The sequence below is a fragment of the Caretta caretta genome, chromosome 2 (assembly GCF_965140235.1).
Source record: "Caretta caretta isolate rCarCar2 chromosome 2, rCarCar1.hap1, whole genome shotgun sequence".
NCBI lineage: Eukaryota > Metazoa > Chordata > Testudines > Cheloniidae > Caretta > Caretta caretta.
This window is the reverse complement of record NC_134207.1, coordinates 53,142,210-53,164,616: the sequence shown is the minus strand read 5'-3', so window position 1 is coordinate 53,164,616 and position 22,407 is coordinate 53,142,210. Positions and strand designations below refer to the sequence as shown.

The 22,407-nt window shown below is 39.7% G+C and overlaps 1 protein-coding gene and 1 long non-coding RNA gene across 2 annotated transcripts in view; one reads left to right on the top strand and one right to left on the bottom strand.

Annotated features, from left to right (window-relative positions):
* LOC125632587 (uncharacterized) overlaps positions 1–5,793 on the top strand; it is a 38,285-nt gene extending 32,492 nt beyond the window's left edge. The window contains exons 2-3 of the long non-coding RNA XR_007355364.2: positions 3,208–3,285; positions 5,638–5,793. This is a non-coding gene — a long non-coding RNA (uncharacterized LOC125632587). The remainder of the gene's footprint in view (positions 1–3,207; positions 3,286–5,637) is intronic.
* LOC125632585 (tumor protein D52) overlaps positions 1–22,407 on the bottom strand; it is a 205,062-nt gene that overhangs the window by 54,707 nt on the left and 127,948 nt on the right. The window lies entirely within an intron of this gene.

Here is a 22,407-nt window from a genome sequence, read left to right as displayed (position 1 = left end):
CCCTCCAGTGAGAATGGGCCAAATTGCTGGGAAGAGCAGGAGAGCTCAGCCTGCTTCCTACAACAGCCCTGACTGGTTGCTCTTTCCTTGGAGGCAGGCAAGCGGGACAGGCAGCCAATCAGAGAGGATTTTCCCTCAGGGAAGGCTGTCATTTGCTAGAGGGCTAGAGCTCCTCGTGTCATTGCCAGACTGGCTGCAGCTCCAGCCCCAGCCAAAATCCATTACTCGTGAAAAAATCATGAGTTGGCAATACCACATCTTCCACATATCTCCCCTTCCACTCACTCCTCACCCCTAGATCACTAGTTCTGCTTCTCTTACCCCAGAGTATAGGCGGCACTCCAAGGCTGAGGTCAATGACGCCTGGAAGGCTATTAAAATAGCCATTCCAGCTCTCTGAGGCTAATTAGGCCAGTCCCTATCTAAGTCCTCTTCTTCTCTTTACTGGAAGGAGAAGAGTAGGGGATGGAACTGGGGTCAGGGAGGCAAGAGAGAGCAGAACTGGGGGCCAGTATCGCTCCTGTCAGCACCGGGAGCTGGCAACCATGTTTATAGACTCTTCAAGCTTTGAGCTCCGTTCAGGGGAGCTCAGAGGTAGATGTGATCAGGGAGCTGGAGTTCTCAGTATGAAATATTTTGCGTAAGTCAACTCTGTATCTTGAATTTTTGTATCCCTGAAACACTGCAAAAAGATCTTTTCTTCAATTCCCCATATACACCAGTTAAATAAGACAGTTAGAAAAAAAAAGTCATATAATGTAAATATATTTATATTTAAATTAAAATAAATGAAACTATGCTTCTCAGCACTGACCTGAAAGTTAAACTAATTTACTACAAGGGGTAAGTGTAGCTGCCCAAGTAACTTTCTCCTGTGTAAATAGTTATAACAAATTTATTCATAAGCAAAGGATTTAAAGACAGGGTAGGCAGAGGGTAATTATTTATTTTTTTAACTTGAATTCAAGGTAACTTGTGGTTTCTCCTTCTTCCTGGATTTTAAACTTGTTTCAGTTTGGTTAACAGTTTTAATGTTCACCCAGTTTCCTTCATATAAAGTAATAAACTTGAAAAATGTGACTAAAAATTACACTTGCACAAATTTCTAATTCCTTATGTATTTATGGGCACTAAAAAAGCGTATAACTGGCTCAGCAACTGTTTTTAAATAGTTGAAACAAAACCAGTAGATTCTCCAATAAAAATGTATATTTCCTACCACTGAACAGCAGCAGGAAAAAAAGTTTTCTGGAGCTAATCCTTTTATATTGAGAGAGGCCTTCAATAATATAGGTTATTCTCTCACAATTCATCACAATATTGTGACTGACTTTCATCTGACATGAGAGGAGGTCATGCTTCGTATCAGTACTTCAATGAATTAAACTTGTGCTCACAGAATGGTCTGAAAGGCCACAAAAGTTTCTTTTGACCAATGATTGATCTGTAAGGACTGCAGGATATCAGTTACTCTAAGACAATGACAGCTACTGTGGACTCTTAGAAACAAAATGAAGCCAGGCTGATGGTGCCTTCCTGATCCAACACATTTTATGACGTCACAGGCAGCTTGATTATCTGGTATCACCAGGTCTAAGAAATCTGCCAGACAAAAGCATGGACTTACTGAATACTAAGGCCATTTGAGGTGGGTAGGGCTCAAGAAAGAGAGAGAGGAATCTGTGTAAATTAACTAATTGGTATATCAAGGGGAAAAATATTTTGGTCAAAATTATAAAAGTAACAGAAAGCAACGTGTATCATCATCTCTGGAGAAATCACTCCCTGACACCATCCATAACACATTACAATCTCCTATTTCTCATTCAAACTAAGAAAGTTATTCATTACTACCCTGAATATAAAGAAGGGTAAGGGCTGGTTAGAGATGAAGCCTATAGGATGTAATGCAATGAACAAAATAATCTAAAAGGAAAAGGAGTACTTGTGGCACCTTAGAGACTAACCAATTTATCTGAGCATAAGCTTTCGTGAGCTCCAGCTCACTTCATCGGATGCATGCAGTGGAAAATACAGTGGGGAGATTTTATATACACAGAGAACATGAAACAATGGGTGTTACCATGATCACTCTTGTTAGTGTGTATGGTAACACCCATTGTTTCATGTTCTCTATGTATATAAAATCTCCCCACTGTATTTTCCACTGCATGCATCCGATGAAGTGAGCTGGAGCTCACGAAAGCTTATGCTCAGATAAATTGGTTAGTCTCTAAGGTGCCACAAGTACTCCTTTTCTTTTTGCAAATACAGACTAACACGGCTGTTACTCTGAAACCTGTCAAAATAATCTAATTGGCATTTTTTTAAAAGTGACAGGAAAAGTAAGTTAGATTACACTTTTTATCTTTGTGTTTATAATGCATCATTTCTGCCACAGATTTGAATATATTTTTAAAAGAGGAACTGACAAAATGCACATATTAGAATAAACTTATATGACATTCCATGATTACAACCCTCTTCCTCCTTCTCCCATACTTGCCCCCTCTTTCCCCCTTTTGTTTCTTTTACTTTTATATCTGATTTAGAATACAAAATCCCCAGGGGCAGGAAACAGTTTGATGTGCTGGTTACAAAGCACCATGCACACCTATGGCACTGTATAGATAATTGATTGATTAAATAAACTTGAAGACTGAGAGTTGAGTTTTCACCTTCCCATGCATCTCTCACTAATGTAAGTCACCCAACTGCAGTGAAAAAAGTACACTCTAAGGGCCAAATTGTGCCTTCATTTATACACTGTACAGCCCCTTCAAAATTAAAGTGGTTCAACAGGGTGTAAATCAGAATATAACTTGTCTTCAAATATTGGAAATCCTTATATTGGTTCTCAAGCAAAAAAAAAAACACATTTTAAAAGATTCCATGCTCAGTTACAACTTTAGGATATTTCCTTAATTAGACACACTTTCTTTTTTGTACAATGCAATCAAACATATACAAGAACTTTCACACTTGCGAGTGAGTTACATACCTGACAGTAACTGGATGTTCTTCAAGATACGCAGTCCCTATCTGTATTCCACTGTGGGTGCACATACACACCATGCGCCTGGAATTGGAAAATTCTTGCAAGCAATGTCCATTGGTCCATGCATGCACGCTTGCTCTCCTTATCCCTCAAACCAAGGGTATAAAGGGCAGAACAGACCAACAGTCTCTCCAATTCCTTCTCTACAGCAAATCCAGCAATGAACCAAAGCAGAATGGAAGAAGGGAGTGTGGTAGAATACAGATACAGACTCCAGATACTATAAGGTAAGTAACTTCTTTTTCTTCTTCAAATGTTGGTCTGTATGTGTGAGTACAAGCAGTACTCAAATAGGAGAAAGGTTTGAGGATGCAGGCAGTACAGCTGTTTGAAGGGCCGCTGTCCCAAAAGATACATCAGTGGAGGAGTCAGTGGAACTAGCCCATAATGTCTTGTAAATGTGTAGCTGGAACTCCACTACTGACGTTGCTTGTTCTCCTGCAGAATGAGCGCTTACCCCATGAAGGGGAGGCTGTGACAGCTGGTAGCAGAGTAGGATACACTCAAAATCCATTTAGAGATCCTCAAGAGGCCTGATCAGAACCTGCTTTCCAATAAGGAAACCTACCTCTCACTGGGACTTGAACCTTGTACTTTTGGCACTCACTAAGCCTCCATTCAGACCACTAATCACATGTTCTATATATCACCTACCAATGAAAGTTGCATTTCTTGTGGCCATCACCTCAGCGAGAATGGTAGGTGAGCTCAGAGACCTAATAGCAAATCCTCCATACACTATATTCCATAAGAACAAAATCTCATCCACAAAGTACTTTGAGTTACACTTAAACCAGTCGACCCAATTACCTTTGTTTTTTCTGAAATCATGTGCATCTGAGGAGAGGAGACTTCATTCCCTTGATGTGCAATGAGCCTTGGCTCTTTATATACAAAGGATAAAATCAATCAGAAAATCACCTAGACTGTTTCTCACCACCAGAGAATGACTTAAAGATCAAGCTGTATCTTCCCAGCGGATCTCTAAATGGATTTTGAGTGTATCCTACTCTGCTAATCAACAGGTGAGAGCTTGGAACTGAACTCTGTCTTGCTGTGTCAACTTGTCTATAAACTCTGTGAACTTGGAATAGTTCAGATAGTCATATTTAGCCAACGGTTCTAAAGTTTGCTATTCTGAACTGAAAGCTAATGGACATGAAGACCTTCCTTCCTAACAAGTCTAGACATTTAGCCTCCTTGTCAAAAGGAATGGGTTTTGGATGTTGTTTTCTAGATCTCTCTCTCCGGCAGCCTGGAACACCAGATAATTAGGTGTGGAATGGGTAGAAAGAAATTCCACTTCCTTGGCTGGAATGAAATAGTGTTTCTCTGCCCTGTTGGGGGTAGGGGTCTGGGTGGTGCAGGCCAGACTGCTCTAGTAGGTTCCAGAATAGTTTGTTTAACTGGAAGTACAGTAATAATTCTTGGAACTGTTTATGGTCATCTGGAGGGGATGGAGATGCCAGAGTGACAGCTTTACAGGAGATGAAGAGGACAATCTTTTCGGTACCAGTGGAAACGATGGATTCAAGAGGAAGCTCTGGGTGTTCCCTCAGAGGGGAATGGTAGAGTGATTCCCTAGCAGACCACACAGGCATATCTAGCGTATGAGACCCATGTTCCCCAGTATGGCCATTAAGCTGGATCAGGATGGGGCTGTGGAGGTCCTCAAAGCATGAGGCAAATGATGAGGTAGAGACTGGTATCAGGAGGCGCTGGATCTACTGTCTGGGTTAGAATTTCTTGGAGGAGGAGATGATGGCTCCTCTGGTGGTTTGGAATCTCCCAAAGAAGAGACAATTGGGTCCGGAGCCATCTGTCTCCCAAAGCCAAGGCAGGGGACTTCTGCTCTGTTACAATGTTCCAGCATCCACCAGATATCTTCCAGAGTCCCACTGGAACATGGGGACAGTCTACTGAGGACAGCAGGTTCAGCTAAGTAGATTTAAATATAGATAGTGGTGGTTTTGACGTCACACAATAGTAAGCGTTATGCTTGGTAGTAAGTTGTTGCAAAACAGACTGTGCTGTAATGTATTATTAATAATCCTATATCTTAAAGGGTGGGAGATTTATGAAGGCACAAATTGGAGTTAGGTACCCAGTTCCCACTGAATTTCAATGGGATTTGGGCACCTAACTGCTCTCTGTGCCTTTGAAAATCTCCCCCATCATCTCATTCGCTACCCTATGAGCACTAGGAGGTGTCTGTAACCTTGTATAAATTATATATCAACGTTACAAATGTATTGGCTTGAGGCGCAAAAGGTCTAAGGTTACTGTGACACTCTGCACTCCGGAACCCCCATATTCACCACTATCATATGATTATATGTTTTATACAGAATTTGCCTTTTGAGATATCATTTTGTAAGTCTTGATCTGTTGAGATAATAACCTTTTGGACTGTTTGTACAATCATTGTAAGTGAAGTTATCAAGTATTACTATACATGTTACTGAAATATATTGTGAGGTTGGGAACACCCATAACAAGCCTTTCAGTTACAACAAAGGAGTAGCCATCAATAGCCAGAAAGTGTTAATGGCCCATCAACACACAATCCACTATCCCAGAAATTTCTTGGAGGAGGCATGTACACCCTGGGGACAGACTAACCCACATCACAGCAAAGATCCTTCCAGAAAACTGGAAGAAAATAGAGAGACAGTGACATCATCACTTGGCCTCTGAGTTCCCTGCTCCCAGCTCAACACCTGGAAGACCGTCTGAAGGACAAAGACTTTGAACTGGGGAAGGATGGTCCCAGACTGGAAGGCAGTCCCAGCCTTTGTATTGAGGAACTAAACCTGCTTGTACCGTCTGTCAGGGTAAGACATTGTTTGATTCAACTCTTGCTTAAACTAGAAGTTTCATTTTCTTAAAGTAACTATCTCTGACCTTTATGCTTACCACTTATAATGACTTAAAATCTATCTTTCTGTAGTTAATAAGCCTGTTTTATATTTTAGCTATAACCATGTGTTTTGGTTTAACTGCTTAGGAAATCTCAACTCAGTTTACAAAGGCTAGTGTGTGTCCATTCCACACTGAGGGAGTGGCAGACTACTTAATGAACTTGCACTACCCAAAGGAGCCTTGAGCAGTGTAAGATGGTACAGTTCTGGAGTGCAAGGCTAGGGAGAATTGGCTGGAGCCTCTCTATTGATGATTCATGAGTGGCTTGGAGATCATTCATGTAACACAGTTGGGTGTGTCCTGTCTGTGGATATCTGTGTAAGAGCAGTACCTGTTAGAGGTTTGTAGCTTGACATCAGCATCACAGTGTGAGGGCCACCCAGACTGGTGGGACAAAGGGCTCAGCAGTCCCACAATCCAGGTTGCACCTCGGGGACCTGTCACAGTTATGCGTTCTGTATCAATGCGTGTCTATGTGCAGGACATATATATTAGTGTTGCAAACTCTTGCAACTTTATTGCAAGTCTCCAGATAACTCTGTTCATTCACAGTCCCTGCTCCTGGAGCCCTGTAATTATGTGTGAAAATATATTTATATATTTTTAAACAGATAGTTTTTATATTTAGCCTACCTGGCTGATCCATCTAAATCAGTGGTGGGCAACCTGCGGCCTGCACGCGACCCGTCAGGGTAATCCGCTGGTGGTCCATGAGACAGTTTGTTTACATTGACCGTCCACAGGCATGGTCGCCCGCAGCTCTCAGTGGCCGCAGTTCGTCATTCCCGGCCAAATGGGAGCTGTGGGAAGCAGCACGGGCTTCCCATTGGCCGGGAACAGTGAACTGCAGCCACTGGGAGCGACCATGCCTGCAGACGGTCAATGTAAACCAACTGTCTCACGGCCCGCCAGCGGATTACCCTGATGGGCCGTGTGTGGCCCACGGGCCACAGGTTGCCCACCACTGATCTAAATTGTGACAATATCTAAAAAATGAGTCTGGTCACTAACACTTTTCTTGAATTTTGGTTCCATTGTAAAGGACTAACTAGAGTGCTAAAATAACCATGTAACAATATATCAAAGATCATAGTCTCAAAATTTTCATTTTTAAAAACGACAATTATTTGCATTTTGAAAAGACTAGTAAAGAAAGCACCAAGAGATTCAAACATCAGCACTATAAAATTCTCTCAGCATGGCTACCTTCAAAACCTCAAATCCCCAAGCGATCCTGTTTTACAGTGAATATTGCTCTAAATGATCGGCTTAGTCTGAGAAAGTTGATAGAGATTTGCTCTGTGGGTTAACTAGGCCCTCCTTTAATTGAGTGGAGCTATGTGCAGTGAATCACTGCAAAAAGCCATGTTCATTGACAGGTACCTTTTCCTCCCTCCCTCTCTTTCTTTTTAAGCACACAATGGCAAAGCTGGATGGGAAAATGCCTGGCTGCTTTGTTTCAGGTCTGGACAGCATCTCACTTTCCCACAACAGGTAGGCACAAGCACAGAATGCTGCTGAATGCACAAGACCTTGCCAGAGGCTGAAACCACTAGTTTCTGCTCCCGTCTCAGATGAGGCCCATTTTCTACTGACCATGGCTCTTTGCCAAAGCCTAATTAAGACACTTCAGAATGTCAGAGTGTTAACCCTGTACTGCTCTGATTTGGTTTGTAAGAGGCTCTATGACATTTGCTTCCATTTCCTGGAAATATTTGTGTAACCCAGACTTTATTCACACTCTAGAACTGAGTCCTCAGTGTTTTTATGCCTCTACTTCTTCAAGTAAAGAGCAGTTAGCTGAGTAGACTGTACTATATGGTTTTAGAAACCTCTCTAAAACAAAAGAAGCCTCTTACCTACTAAGTTGGGTATCCATTTTGATTTTTTCCTCTTTCTTTTTTTAAGGGAAAAACAATTTTTTTTATGAAGTCCAATGTGAATGAGATAAGCCTTTTCTATAAAAAGAAAAGCTACGTAAATTGTTTACCTATTCAATGATATTTTGCAAACTTTGAAATCTCTACAGCTACCATTTATTCATGGGGGTGGGAGCACTCAAAGCACAGTCCCTCTCTCATGTAAAATAGAAAAATCAAACAGAAAACAGTATTTGCTAAACTATCAATACTGTCTATTGGTCTTGTGCTAAGAACAACAACCACCAGACTGAATGAGGGGAAGCAGTGACAATAGTCCAAATGGTTGAAAGGAAGCTCACTGTTGAGGCTAACTTGTACTGATTGTAATCTATATATTCATGGTCCACAACCCTGTTTAACTATTACATCCTGCATCTACAGTTACATCTTCTCTTACGAGAAGCAGTATAAAGAGTCACAATGTGGGGCAACACTGATATACCAATTGAGTCCATTCAGCTCTGATAGTTGAAAACATCTCAATTTGAATACAAAGATGTCTGTGTGTGACACAGGAAAATGCAGAAAATTGACCAAAAACTGGTTTAGGTTTTTAAAAGACCACAGCAGACTATGTGGTCACCCTCATCTTACAAACTCTAGCAATACACATCTGTCAGAGAGGCTTTAATTACTCCAGGGAAATAAACACTGAATTTTACACAACCTCAATTAGGTAATTTGTAGTCCAATCCCATTCACTTGTGCTTTCTGTGTATTAGTTCCTATGGTTGGAAAAGCAGGATGATTTTACAATGCCATGCCTGAACTAGCCCTAGTGGTGCAGAAGAGTAACTACGTGCTATGTCTTCCTCTATGGAGATAGAATATTTTACAATACCCCCAGATCTAACTGGCACAGTAATAACAAAGATGCCAAATCCCTCCCATATCAGGGCTTCTATAAAACAGCATTTGGCACATCCATTCCAACAAATCTAGAAAGCATTCTCTCTCTATACATTATGTTAATGTGTTCAATATTTGTTCAAACAACAAATTTTCAAACTGAAATCAATAAATGTGACTTTGTGCTCTAAGATTTGTTATTCTTTTTAAAAAGTTAGCAAAATTGGGGCTTGCATCTTTTTATACCATGCTACACTTCTCTGTCTCTTGAAATAAATGTATTAAACAAAATTTTCCTAAGAAAGTTGTCACCACGTAGCGTTGTAAAATGAAGTTAAGTATCTGAATTCACAAACTACATTCATTTTCCAACAAACCAAATGATCATTATAGCCAACCCCTAAGACAAAAACCGAATTTGTGAGGGACTGGTCTTATTCTAAAGGACTTTTGCATTCTTACTCTCCTACATTGCAGTTAGTCTCCAGCTGAAATTCATAGAAGCTATACCTCTCCCACGCTGAACATCTGACAAAACTTCCAGAAGCTAGAGGGTATGCCCTGGAATGTATTTTTAGTATAATAGGTAACTTGAGTTTCCCCTTAAGTTCTTTTGAACTAAGAGAGACAACTTGTGCCAAGTGTAATGTGATTTTTACACATGCCTGGGGCCTTTGTTGAAACACGCCAACTAATTTCTGTTAGAACATTATTTTTAAGAATCGCTTCATTTTCCTTTTAAGAAAGGTACACAAACCGAGCCTATTCGGATTATGGCCACATGGTCTCACAGTTTTGACATAATAGTGATACATTTAGGTATGACATAACCTGGCATTCCAGCTTAAGAAAGAATATTATTCATTTATGAACTTTAGTATAAGGAGGGATGCTAAAAAAATACAAATGTTACACTGTGAATTAAGTATCACATGGTAAAAATTAAGTGCAACTTTAAAACCAACAGACCAACCGAAAAAATACTTATTAAGGATGATCTGACCCCCTGTAAAAAGCAGAGACGTTAAAATCTAGAGCAAATTTTGCTTTTGCAAGCACAGGTCTTTACACAGAAGGAATTTATTATGGTTAACTTTTTAAATAATGTATGCTGTTATACCATAAGTCAAGGAGAGGTTGTCAGAGTTGGTCAAAGGCATCCTGCTTTTCATTTCTTTTTAAGATAAGCATTTTAAGTATCGCTATTTCCAGGACAGAACTAATGTGCTGGTCAGTGCTTTTTTTCCATTGCTATCATTGATCTGAAGAACAATTTACACCAACAGGATACTAATAAGTTGTTAGTTTCAGGTTAACATTGGCGCCCTCAGCGAGACTGATCCTTCTGAGAACACTGAGCCAAAATGGGGTAGTTCAATATTGCATGCACCCTGTGCTACACTTCTATGAAACAAGGAGAAAGTGCATTCATTACATATGATGAGAAAGCTTGAACTCCACTGTCTTCTTATGATGATTTACAGAGCAGTGCTGCATATCTTGTACACTATTTCCTCACACTTTTGTTGATTTAATTTCCATCTGAAACCTCCCCATCTCTTTCAAGCTTCAGTCCCAAATTGGGAGTCTACAATCTTTCCAAACTAATAAACAAACTGGACAGTTCACAGTGGATAATTTTAAAAGCAGATTTATTTGTATCTCCCAATTCACTTAGCACACAGATGATTTCAATGGTTTTTTTTCAGGCAACTTCCCTTCCAGTACCTAGTGCTACCCTTCAAAATGTCCATAATGATAAGGGTGTTCACACACCTTTTACTAACTCTGGAGGCACATCTGAGGGCATGACTCCACTTTTGTTCTTTCCTAGATGGCATCCTTATAACTAGAAATTGAAGAGAGTCATCCAGGGATGGGGGCATTACCATAGACATACTGCAGCTGAGACATTACAGCATCTGCATCAAACTTAGGCACCTGAACGGGCTAGTGTTGAGGAATGCTGAGCTTAAGGAGAGTCTGGTACTGTGGCAGGTGCAGCTTGTGAAAGGATAATTCCAGCCTAGGAGCCCACAGCTAACAGCATCAGTTTTAGCACCAGAGGAAAGATATTGGTGCCTGTTGGACTCTGAAAAAAGGAATGAATGGGTAGGCAGACTTGGCGTTGCAGAGGAAGAGCAAGAGAGATCTGGACTTACCTTTGCCTCCCACCTCACTGGCTCCTAATGAATAGAAGCAAAAAGCCAGTGAGCTTGTTCATCTCTACAAGGATGAATAGCAGTCTGAGTCTGGGGCAACGCTGGCCCACTCAGTAATTTGGTCTGGCTTGTGCTGGTAGAGGGACTTAGGTATTCTTTGCTTCTCCTTGTCTGAGCAAGATACTATCTCCACCTCTGGAGTCTGAGTGCAGAAATGGCAGTTTTCTGGCTGCAGGGGATCAGAGAGCGTTTCCTGTTTTTAAGGTATTTTTTAGTTTCAGCTTTTTTAGCCATCCTGTAATGCCCCAGCCCAGCAGAGGGAGCATTCTCCATTCAGTGGAGGACCAGCAACAAGAAAGGAGGATTAGAAGGCGCAGAAGACGGTAAAAAGCACAGAAGGCAAAGAAGAAAGGAAAGCTCTCACTGAAGTAGAACCACTTCTCAGCAGTTTATCCTCAATAAGAAGCAAACAAAGGAAAACAGTTGAATTTCAGAGGCCTGTGGAAGACAGAGTATTCCAGAGAATTACTTATTGGACAGGTCCCTGGGAGATGGGCAGATGGCTTTTCTGCCATGATGCTTTAAGGAGAATGACCTACATTTCTAGTAAGACTCAGCAGACCAGCTTTTGTAGGAGGAAGTTTCACAGTTTTACCAGCTACAGTCCTTCCACAGCGGTAAGGGGATCTGTCATACACTGGACCTAACATACTGCTGTACAGCACCTACTCTTCCTGTTGCATTAATTTTACTATTTCAATAACTTCACAGCATTCAGAATACTTGGCTCCAAAGAAATTATATTAGGATACAAAGGAAGAAGAGCAGTAAAGAGTTTGTTCTCACTGAAATATTCCTTGAAAGTTGTTTAGTCCAGAAGGACACATTTTAACAATTTCTTAATTTATAGTCAAATGCAGGAAAGCAAGGAAAGAGAGGATGTCCTACAACTGATTTATATGCAAGTAACACTCGTGTCCATTCTACAATACACTGAAAGGAAAAGAAGTCTCCATAAAATAATTTATAGCCAGAAATGTTTTATCACCCTTGCACACTACACTTACCATTACATTTTGGGGGTGTTGGCCAATTGTAAATGACTTACATTTAGAAATCCTGGCAACTCAACATGAAAGAATGATAGTAATTAATAAAAGCACCACACTGTAAAATCAATTACAACAGGCAGGGCTTGCAAAACTATTTTGCAATGAGCACTCTGGGAAGTGGGGATACAAAATATTCTGCAGTCTCCACTCCCACCCCATAACAATTAAATAACTGAATCTGGAGTTGAGAATGGTTAAACCTGGAGTCATGGGAAAGCTGTGAAATGTAAGGTAGGAGAAGTATACAAACAGCTGTGGCTGGAGCTATTTTTGCTTACATGGATAAAGTACCCACCTTGTTGACCTGTCAGTCCCACTAATCCATTCTCTATTTCCAGTTAATATCATTAAAGTCCAGCGTTTAAGAACCTAGGCACAGAATAGAAAACCACATATATTTTTTTCCACGGGGCGGTAACCAGATGTCAATAGCTGCAGCTGTGACTACATAATTACCTGTTTGCATTAACGTAGACCACAGTTTAGATTTAATAGGTCAGATGACAATGCAGCAAAATGCATTTAGCCTATGATTACCCCTTTTCAAACATTCTCTCACTCGCAACTTCGACCCTGGGAACATTGCAGGCACAGACTTAGGTCAATAAGAAACATTGGCCAGCACAATAGGCCTTGCCTCAAACAGCGCTGTTGACAGACACCAGCACAAAAGAAGTGAATAGAGTCCCCCTCAGTTCTCACACAGAGCGAAGAATGAGTCAGTGTACTGCTGCTTTGGTGCTCTGTTTGTACAGTGTATACAGCTTTTGTCCTCAGTCACTGTTCTCAGCTCAATGGGGGCTAAAGAGCCTAGGAAGTGAAGGCGGAAGAATGGCTCCACACTCTCTCCTGCAGCCAACAGCATATCCACGGGCACATGACAGGTCAAATGAGAAGCCCAAAGTCACTGGTCAAATCTCTCCCAGCACCCCACTTTAAAGTAACAGCTACATATCTGATTTAGACCCCAAGCTGGCCATATTTAGAACAGCATCTATCACTGGGATTTTGGCCTGCAGCCAACGTATTATCTTTAATTAATCTACTTTATTTCCTTTCTTAAACCACTCCTGTCCCATGGTTATCCCTAGCAGTCCAGTTCACTGAAGCAGTGTTGGGTACTGAAGAATCACATCTTCAAGGAACAGGGAGGTAAACTCAACTGTGAATATGAATTATACTGGCTCTAAGTTATTTGAGCAATTAGCTCAGAAGTGATAGAGAGCAATTTATTCGGCATTCTAAACTCCCAGTATAACGAATCTTAATGCCAAAATTTATAAACAGCAGACAATAATCAGCTGTGTGTTGATATTTCAAGGTACAAACACAAAAAGTTACATTGTACACGTATAGCTACAGCGGCAAGTATATCTATATGCACGCCCACCTGTGCATATTCATATTTACATTTAACAGACATTCTAGTTTAATATATGCAAAATACTTAATACAAATTACCTTAATACCTCAAGAACTATATATAGTCAACTCGCACTTCTGTGTAAACAGTAATTAGAACATTTAAAGCACTAACGTTATGCTTGTGTTTGAGAGACAAAGCAGCTACCTTTTAAGACAATTCTGGCACAAAATCAAAACTGTATTACCTTTGTTTCATAAATTAAAATTAGATTATAAAACAATACATGCACTGTTTATTCTAAAAGGAGTGAGGTGGTTACTTGTGATTACACATGACTAACATGGAGCTTGGAGTGGCTGAGAGAATAAGTTTTCATACATATGGCCTGATTTTTCAGTTCATTTGTGGGTATGCCCACTCACTATAGGATGTGGTAGTGCTCATAGCTTGAACAGGCACAAAATGTGCCCTGTAGGAAAATATTTGTATGAAAGCAGATATGTGCCTGCAAACGTACTTGAGAATCTAACTCAGGAAACTTCATTCAGAATCTTAAACAGTAATTTTAAAAACACACTACCAGAAGAAATTTTGCAGCTCACCGTGTCATGCAAGACCGTCAATTACAGCTTTAGAACATTATCAGTTGGTATATTGGGTTCCTATAACATAGAAAAGTCCACGCATTTGAAATTTGAACAAATAAGCAGAAAGCAAGTCAGTGCCGAGCACAGCTTCTTGTTTGAACTGACCTAATTCACAAGGAGGAAATCCTTCAAGCCAAAGTTTCCCTTATGATCAGTAGGGAAGAGAACAGAGGAATGTAAGGCCTTGATTGTGTGAGAAAGTTGCACTGGTTTAGCTAAAGATGTGATTTTAAACCACTTCACACCTCTCTGTGTGGGCACTCTTACTTTGGTTTAAGAGTGATTTATTCCTATTATCTTAAACCAATTCCTAATTAATTTAAACTATGCCAAAATGAGTCTGATTTAAACTAAAATGAAAGAGTCCACGCCTCCTTTTGCACTGGTTTAATTAACTTTGTTAAAAATCACACCTTTAAATAAACCAGTTCAACTCTCTCATGTAAATATGCCCAAACCTGGGTGGGGCATAGGTACATCTCAAGTATATTGAACAATTTTCAGTTTATAATGGGCTGTCGTTTGGATAACTGACATTCTCAGTCAGTCCTCTTGTCATTTCTGCCTCATGCCAGTGCCATCTAGTATCTGGCAATCAAGTGGGAATGCTGCATCTTGCCAGGCACAGAATCACAATTTGTTTACAGAACTGTCTGCCGGAAGAGAGAGCTTCATTTTGCTCTGTAGTGACTCCTTCAGGCCAATTGCCAACAGCAGTCTTGTGCTCTGGAGGGAGCTAAATCCAATACTCAGCTGTGAGAATGGATATCTGATACAGGGCCTTTGAAAGGGACCCAAAAGAGGAAAGAGTAACACACAAAGGACTACCCTGTTAGAAACATTAACTCCTTAAATAATATTAACCACGGAGTTGAACCAACAAATATTAATAAAAATCTGAAACAAAGACAATACCTTAGCAACAGAGAGAATTAATTCTTGTCAAACTGAGGGTCACATCTCAGTGCAGTTTAAAGATTACCTGCACAAATTTTAAAGTAACTGGACTTGTGCCCGTTTTGCTTCTTTACTGTCTATAGAAAGGCCTAAAATGTTTGGTTGGTTTCTGCTGGTTTTTTTATGCTTGTTTTTACCTTAAATATTTTTTACTTTAAATATCAGTTCTGGTCTTTCCTGATCTTACCAGAGGACTTTGGTGTCAGATGAGCTATACTATAAACTCTCACAACTTATTCAAAGGGATAGGGTGTTGAATCTTTCCTTAAGACACCCTTTCTCCGAATAGTTAGTCATTAAAGTTTAATAGGCTAAACACAAACAAACAAATATTTTTAACCAATATGTCTAAAAATCCCTTCCCAGCTCAACTGTTACTCTTTTGGTTTTTGTAATGTCCTCATTTCACTAATTCTACTGTCATAGGAACAGATCCTCAGCTGGTGGAAATCACCAGAGCACCACTGGCTTCCAAGAGGCTAAGTGGATTTGCAGCAGCTAAGGATCTGGCTGACAGACTTCCAAGCTTAAAAAGGACCTGACTAACATAAAAAGTAAGCAATTATAAACAAAGAACCTAAAACAAAGAAAAACAAAAAACAAGCGCATACTCTTTGTGCCTTCTTGATAAAGCAAAAAGGGAAATGGCACAAGCCCATTTCTCTCCCTTCCTCCCATTTCATGTAACCTTTAAAATACCGGATGCTTCTTTGACAACCACATCTTCATATAACAGCAAGATACCAAGTCAAGGTGTTTTGCTTATCCATTATGGTTTTAATGTCATGATAGATGTGTATCAACTTAAATTTACCAAGCAGGAACAAATGACATTTGTTTCTCATTGTACCCAAATTGGTCCATTCCCTACCTTTATAGCAGTACTTCAGAGTTACTCACTCTAGGCTTTTATGTGCTGATGTAGGAACACCAGTGATCAAATTAGGCACTTTTCTATGTAGAACAAGTCTGCCAAGTCTCAAATCACTTCATTAATAGACATCTTCAGAGCTTTTCAGAACAGTTCCTTCAGGATGTTTCAGGCTATTAATTCTCACCCAAGCTGGGTGGCTTGTTTTTCAGTTCTTTAGATAAAAATAAAGTGTTCCAAAATGCTAACAAAAGAAAATGGAAAATTTGCTTCTCTTTACAATCAACATGTGCAACCAAGGGGGGGGGGGGGGGGGGAGGGAACGCAAAATGTTGTTTTTGTTAGAAAAGCTGTTCCATATTTGACTATCAACTTACTTCACATTTCAATGACCACAAATCATGCCTACTTTCAGTGTGTCCCACCAAGTACTACCAGCAACTTGCATCTCTTCTGGCTGCTATCGTTTTTTAAATGCTGACAGAAATATGGCAGCAGTGACCACACACAGATATATGTGTAAGGGGATATTCTAATAGTACTGGGTGGCTTTTAAAACATGAACAGTTTTTTTTTAAAAACGAATATAGCTTTCACTCACAATAAGCTTTTCTCAATAGAGCAGCAAGTCCTTTCCTTTCCCTCCCTCCCTCTCTTTTCCACAATGAAAAATCCTAAAAAGATTAGACAAGTTGCATAAACAAAAATACTGGTGTGGCGCATGCTGCTAGAAGTACTTTCATCCAATCAGGATAATCACCATAATCTAGTCATTGCTTTGACCTACGCATTTCCTTCAGTACCTCTGCCCCTAACTTTTGAAAATATTTCCGATGGAAAAGTCTCTGCCATTATGTATAATCTGTCCCCTCCCCACCCACCCAAAATCTGCTCATTTCTATAATAAACCTCCACTTTCATGAGGTTTATAAATCAGCCTCAAAAATTCCCTCATGACTGAGACTTGGAAAGATCTGAGTCCAGGATGGAGTTTTTTTTTACTGATATATTTGCGGGTGGGGGTAAGGGAGGGGTGAAATCCTAAATCACACATTTGCTGCAAAACACCATTTTCTGTTTGTGCTTTCAGGTGCTTAACACTTAAGCTGAGATTTTCAAAGCTGCCTAATGAGAACTGGGTGCCCCAATCCCCTAGGCCGCTTTGAAAAGCTCATTCTTTAATATTCTTGTTTCTCAACATGAATTTCACATGCCCTTGGTCAATGATTGGACCGTTGCCTCTAAATATGCTGATAAAAATTACAGAATAGGAAGGCAGTGTCAGTCCTAGAGGAGCTGAAGTACATCTTCAGGGATTTTTTCAGTGATGAGGAGGGATAGTTAAAATTAGTCTTATTATGTCCCACTAGGATCTGATCCCAAGTGGTGCTTTATGCCGCAACTCCCATGGATGACCCTTCCCTTCTCAATTTTTGCAAATATTGATGCATGACTAAACTGAACTGCAAATACTTTGAAAGCAACTAAATATGATCTTTAATTAATTCTCAATATATAACATCAATCAGGTAAACAGCCTTACAAGCCAGTACCTTCTTAATATAATAAAGCGACCTGGGAAGAACAGTCCATCATATAGTTGTGCCAGATGAGCATTTCCAAGGCTGCCAAGTCTAGCAATTTTATCCAGAGTCTTTGCAATATTCGGTCTTTTTCTTAAAGCCCAAACCCCCAGAATCTTATTATTACATGAGAACCTCAGCTTTAATTTTTTTTAAAAAGTGCCTAGCCTTCATATTTGAGGATAATAGCTTGAAAACATGAACCTGAAAGACTCAGAGGCCAGAAGGGAAATAAAAGGAACCCTAAAATTATTGGCCTAAAAATCACAAAATTTAAGAACATCTCATGATTTTTGAACATCTAGGGTGGACAATATTGCATTCCTAGAACTATAAACTTGTATTGTAGAGGGTCCCTCATGTCTCTCTTTAGACTGCCCACTATAACTATTCCATAGGGAATAGGCTGTATTTTTAATTACATTGTAAAAATAAATAAATAATGAACAACAATGAATGTTATTGTAGGATATATTCATATCGGCCCTCAGAGTATCTGTATGTAACGCAAAAAGAAAAGGAGGACTAGGCACCTTAGAAACTAATAAATTTGTTTGAGCATAAGCTTTCGAGAGCTACAGCTCACTTCATCGGCTTATGCTCAAATAAATTTGTTAGTCTCTAAGGTGCCACAAGTACTCCTTTTCTTTTTGCGAATACAGACTAACACGGCTGCTACTCTGAAACCTGTCTGTATGTATATGAAGATTCATCATTTGTATTTCGTCCAAAATAGAACCAATGCATTTTTAGTTCCAGAAACAGAACAGGTTTCAGAGTAGCAGCCATGTTAGTTTGTATCCGCAAAAAGAAAAGGAGTACCTGTGGCACCTTAGGGATAATAAATTTGTTAGAGACTATAAACAAATAAATAACAAATTTATTATCTCTAAGGTGCCACAAGTACTCCTTTTCTTTCTGAGAAACAGAACAGTCTATTAAGCAACAATATGTCCCAAATGTGTAAAACACCTCCAAACACAAACAGAAGTGCCCTCAGATAATTGTACATCTTATGTATAATTACCTCCTCACCAGTCATCCAGGATTCACAAATCTTTTAAAGCACTTTCCCCACAAATCCCTCTAAAACTATTATTTCAGGCTGTACCCAAAATGGTTGCGTGGAATCTCAGCAAGGTGGTTTAAATTATAGTTGTTAGAATATTTCAGTATGAAAAAAGTGCTCATTAAAAGTGAGTTACAAGGCCCTTTTTTTTTTAAATACAAAAAAAAAAAAATCCCTCCGCAGACTGTACATATTGATTTAAATTAGGTCTGTTCACACATTTTTAAACAATGTTAAAATCTATTCTCCTTCCAATTTACTTGCCAAATCCTGAGTTTAGAATTCCAGCTTCTGCAACTACGGGGGTCGAACACCTGAAACACACCAGGAAACACAGCACTTCCTGCTCATATTAATGTTTGGTTACATTTTAGGCAAAATATTCAGACCTTCTAATGTGCTAGCAAAATATACCTTTTGATAAATATGAATAACCATGATGTAAGGGCAATCGTGCTTTTCCATGTGGTCACACAGTGCTTATAGACTGTGGCACTGGATCGAAAGGGGCCAAGGACCACTTATGGACCTCTTTGTTCTCCAAGAGCCGTTTCTCCAACACTCTCCCCCATATGCAGGATGTCATGTGGCCTCACACTACAAAGACTGTGCTTGCACAGCCCTCATAAGCTCTCTCAATATGGCAAACACTGCACTGGTGTAAAATGTGCCATTATTTCCTTTTAATGCCCAGCAGGTCTCTTGCCTTTCTGCCAATGCTGCCTCAAACATAGTGCCAGAAGGGAAAAGAAGTGATTTGCAGGGTAACTTGCTCTACTGTGAGATTGATACTAGACATGATAATATGTACTCAGTATTCATTGGCTTCAGAGTAGCATCCCTGTTAGTCTGTATCTGCAAAAAGAAAAGGAGCACTTGTGGCACCTTAGCGACTAACCAATTTATTTGAGCATAAGCTTTCGTGAGCTACAGCTCACTTCATTGGATGCATCATTAGTGCAAATCAATTGCACTTTGATCACGCATATACTGCGGTATGTTATTTCATCGACTAAAGCTTAAAGTACCAACTATCAGTTATGTAAAATTTAAGACATATTCCAAAAAATATTTACAGACCTAATGGCTCCAGGAACTGTGGAGGTACAGTCCTTGTGTATTACTGAACCACAAAAATTAACACCTCAATTTGTGGCTGAAAATAACTATTTCAGAATGACATACAGTGGGTGACAAAAAAAGTCACAATGGTAAAGTAACCAACCAAATAATATGCTATGTGCACAGGGGATGAAATATTTTGAAAATACACACTACTATAAAGTTAGCAGTTATTTGCTGTAGTGTATAGAGTAAGTCTGCAGTCAGAGGGCTACTCTGCAAGTATGTTATAGAAAGAAAAGATGAAATTGTTTGATAGCAGACACAGTGGCACCACATGCATTGTTTGGGCTAGGAGCTATGGTGAACTGTACGACATAGCTTTGTGAAAAAGGGAGTTCATACCACCTCCTTGGATTTAGCCTTCTTTAATTTAAACAATGACTCTTCCTTTTAAAGTAGCAGTGTTGGTATGCGGGAACCGGACAACAAGCCCAGCAGCACTTAACATTTCTCCCATGAATTTGGGTAAAGTTTGTGATCAAGAGATGGACTGGAGTGCCTGAAAGCATGTTTGCTGATCAACAGTGGCAATCATCTCTGTCCTCTGAGGATTTCAACATGACATTCTTGCAATTTTAATCAGAGAGAGACTACATTTTTCACAGCATGGAGACGAACTGTCTGATTATGGTTTTCCTTAAAAGATGCGGAGCGTAGGAGAATCAGACTTTTTTTTTAATGTTAGGAAACATTACCAGTGTATAAACACACAATGGGCCAAAGTCAGCCCTGATGTTACACTGGTGAAGAATATGGCCCAAAGTACATAACATGGTCTGGAGGAATGCTTCTAGTGTGTGAAAAACAGTACTAAGATTTCTACTATTCGGTTGCCTATATGCCATTACAGAGAAAGAAACTGATACAGGATGGTTGCACTGAAGAACTTTCAAGGATTTAAAAAGTTTTCTCTTTAAAAGAAACTGCTGTTCAGACAAACTTGAAAAATTCTGCTTGCTTACTTAACTTGATAATTGACCAAGTAATGTTTTTATCAGGCAAGAAAACAGCATATTTAAAATCAAAATTATTTTGGTGTGCACAGATTTTTGTGCATGGCCTGGTAAGTTTTCATGCTGATTTTGAACGGATGTTAAGGTGCACTGTTGTAAGTTATGTAATTATAAATTCTTAAGATTATATTATTTTATTCCCATATACCACTTTTCACACTGAAAGGGATGAAATTGATTTATTAAAAATATATATTTATAGGGGTCACTTCAGACACCACTGAAATGCAGACACTTTGGAAGGCAGAAACATGGCAGCTGTTTAAAAGTGCACAGCAACACTACAGACTATAATTGACCAAACTAAAATTTGGCTAGGATGTCAGGGCTGACACCCCTACTACTCATACAAAACCTGTGACTAGCTTTGAATGTATTAAATGGACACTGTCAGCTACTTTAGATCTGATAAAAGTTTTACAAAACCTAATAAAACAGAAATATTGTGATGATTTTTTAAAAGTTTCCATTAAAACAATGTTTCTGTTCGGATTTGAACCCATCCTAGCCATGCTCACAAGTCAAAGATTGTGCATGAGAACAAGTTTAAAAAAGTTAAAATGACTACTGTATTTACCTTGTCCAAGCTGAATGAAATGCAAAAACCAAAATTCAACCTGTAGCAGAGGGCCTACTCAGTGTACCCCTGCGTGGATGGAATGCATATACTTCCAGTAAGTCTCCACAAGGTCTGAGACATGATGACTCCACTCTGACAGAGAAGTAGGCATCAGGGATGGGTCAGACTAGGGAATCTACCCTCATACAGAGCCAATAGCTGGGCACCCCCGCATAGCTGAAGTGGAGGGGCCTTTTCCTGGGCTGGGAGGTAGAGTTAATTTCTCCCATTCTCACATATGATGGCTGTAGAAAGCCCAATCCATTGGGACTTCTGTGGGATTCTTGAAATTGACCCCAAATAAATAAGAATACATTGTATCTTGGACATCCTTTCCATTTTAGAATTATTAATATTTTGATGAACAACACAGGCAGGGAATTTTATTTTTAAATATATGTTTTTGATCAGATAGTGTCCAATTAAAAAGAGAAACCGAAGACTGTTTGACCTAAAAATACATCTATCTCTGTAGTTGCCCCAAACACTGGCCCTGCCCTTAAGGTTTTTAGAGATGATACTGATTTACATAGTTCTGGGATGTATTAGCCAGAGTGTTGCAAGCAAGACATGAGAAGTCATTCTTCCACTTTACTCTGCAATGATAAGGCTTCAGCTGAAGTACTGTGTCCAGTTCTGGGTGCCACATTTCAGGAAAGATGTGGACAAATTGGAGAAAGTCCAGAGAAGAGCAACAAAAACAATTAAAGGTCTAGAAAACATGACCTATGAAGAAGGATGGATAAAATTGGGATTGTTTTGTCTGGAGAAGAGGAGATATAGGGGGGACATGATAAGAGTTTTCAAGTACATAAAAGGTCATTCCATAGAGGGTGGTGAAAAATTATTCTCGTTAATCTCTGAAAATAGGACAAGAAGCAATGGTCTTAAATTGCAGCAAAGGCGGTTTAGGTTGGACATTAGGAAAAGCTTCCTAACTGTCAGGGTAGTTAAGCATTGGAATAAATTACCTAGGGAGATTGTGGAATCTCCATCATTGGAGATTTATTAAGAGCAGGTTAGATAAACACCTGTCAGGGATGTTCTAGATCAGGGGTCTCAAAGTCCTGGCCTGCAGGCCATCTGCGGTCCGAGAACCTCCCCACTGCGGCCCACGGAGGAGAGACGCATG